At 46.8% G+C, this 1,959-nt stretch overlaps 2 protein-coding genes across 2 annotated transcripts in view; one reads left to right on the top strand and one right to left on the bottom strand.

Moving 5' to 3' along the window:
- Positions 1-1,959, bottom strand: part of MTMR10 (myotubularin related protein 10) — a 64,393-nt gene that overhangs the window by 9,280 nt on the left and 53,154 nt on the right. The window lies entirely within an intron of this gene.
- The window catches only part of FAN1 (FANCD2/FANCI-associated nuclease 1), a 57,859-nt gene that overhangs the window by 49,902 nt on the left and 5,998 nt on the right, over positions 1-1,959 (top strand). The gene's annotated exons all lie outside the window — the stretch shown is intronic.

The raw sequence follows: 1,959 nt of genomic DNA, 5'->3' as shown, positions 1-1,959 counted from the left end.
GGGTGCGTGAGTGGGTTGGGTATGCATGCATTGGGGGCTCCCTCCCATTCTTTGTGATGTGGTTGAGCTCAACCCCTCCTCAGGCAGCATGTGGGGGAGGGGAGGGTGGAATAAGTGCTGCTTGCCTGGCTCGCTCGCAATGTGCTGCAAAGGGGTGGGAAAGTTGCTGCTAGTGGGCCCAATCCTATTAATTCGTGGGTGCCCGCCTGTGGGCCAGATCCAAATCAGCTGACAGGCTAAATCTGGCCTGCCAGCTGTATTTTGCCCACCCCCTCTCCAGGACCTTTCCAGTCATTCCCTAGTTTTCAAAGATAAATCACTAATGGCTCTCTATTCACTAATGGAGAAAAAAGCTAAGCAATGCACTAACATGCATTTTCCATTCTAGAAATATTTTAACAATCTTTTCTTGTCAGATGTTTCCCCAACTACTACAGAGCGAACCATCTTGAGAAAGAGTTAGTCTCGGTGGATCAGGTCCCTTCCAGTTCACATTACAACAACCCTTAGAAGCAGATAATATTGGGAAGCAGTGACTTTTCCAGCTAATGCTTAGCGTTTCTGAAAGAGTCAATTTCACTCTTTGCTCTTTATTTCTTCTCCCTCTCCCAATCTGATCTTTCCCTCCAGGCAACCTTACTCCTTCTAACAGGCTCCCCTGTGTCTGCGTTGTTCTGCTTCTTACTTCTTTCCCTAGCTGCCTCATTTCCTTCATCCCTAGATATTTATTTCCTGCAGCTTTAATCCTGCTGTTGGCTCCAATCCCTGAGGATGTTGTCTTTTTACTCTCCTTAAATGACAGCCCTGAAAGATGGTACTAAACTAGGTCCACTGTTCCAGCTGCTATTACAAGCCTCCAGGCTCTCTTTGCAATGAAAAGATTGACAACTGTGGCAGCAGCTAGAAACAAACAAACCTACCACATCACAATCCACTAATCCATAGTTCAGTTTGGAAATTGTGTAATAGACTGTAGGCTCTGCTACAAATGCCCCACTACCATATCAACACTGTGATAACTGCATCAGTAATGACTTTGTGAAACAGGGTTCTATTTAAAAGGAGAAGAACAATGAAAAGAAAGTAAGTGCTTGTGGAAAGAGGCTCCCCAAATTCTTCTAAGGTCAAAGTCTTGGATCCCCAGTTTGATTATAAGTCTTTATCCTTGGACCCATATTGTTCAACACCTTCATTAATGACGTAGACATTGGAGTCAGAAGCGGACTGGCCAAGTTCACCGATGAGACCAAACCTTGGGGCAAAGCATCCGCACCAGAAAACAAAAGGGCTATCCAGGCTGGACAGGCTCAGCAAATGGGCGGACGAGAACCTGATGGTGTTTAACACTGAAAAATAAAAGGTTCTCCACCTTGGGAGGAAAAACCTGCACCATGCATATAGGCTCAGCGGTGCTACACTGGCTAGCACTATGGACGAAAGAGACTTGGGGGTCATCATTGACCACAAGATGAACATAAGCCTGCAATGCGATGCTGTGGCTAGTAAAGCAACCAAAACACTGGCTTGCATCCATAGATGCTTCTCACGCAAATCCTGAGACGTCACTGTCCCCTTGTACTCGGCCTTGGTGAGGCCACAGCTGGAGTACTGTGTCCAGTTTTGGGCGCCACAATTCAAAAAGGATGTGGAAAAGCTTGAGAGAGTCCAGAGAAGAGCCACACGCATGAACAGAGGTCAGGAAAACAGACCTTACATCGACAGGCTGAGAGCCATGGGGCTCTTTAGCCTGGAAAAGTCCAGGCTCAGGGATGATTTGATGGCCATTTATAAGTTTATCAGGGGTGACCACCAGTATCTGGGGAAACGTTTGTTCATCAGAGTGCCCCAAGGGATGATGAGGTCGAATGGTTATAAACTCCTGCAAGACCGTTTCAGGCTGGACATAAGGAAGAATTTCTTTACTGTCCGAGCCCCCAAGGTCTGGAACAGCCTGCCATC

Source organism: Crocodylus porosus, unplaced genomic scaffold (genome assembly GCF_001723895.1).
Source record: "Crocodylus porosus isolate Cpor-Errol unplaced genomic scaffold, CroPor_comp1, whole genome shotgun sequence".
Classification (NCBI taxonomy): domain Eukaryota; kingdom Metazoa; phylum Chordata; order Crocodylia; family Crocodylidae; genus Crocodylus; species Crocodylus porosus.
This window is presented reverse-complemented; position numbering and strand designations above follow the sequence as displayed.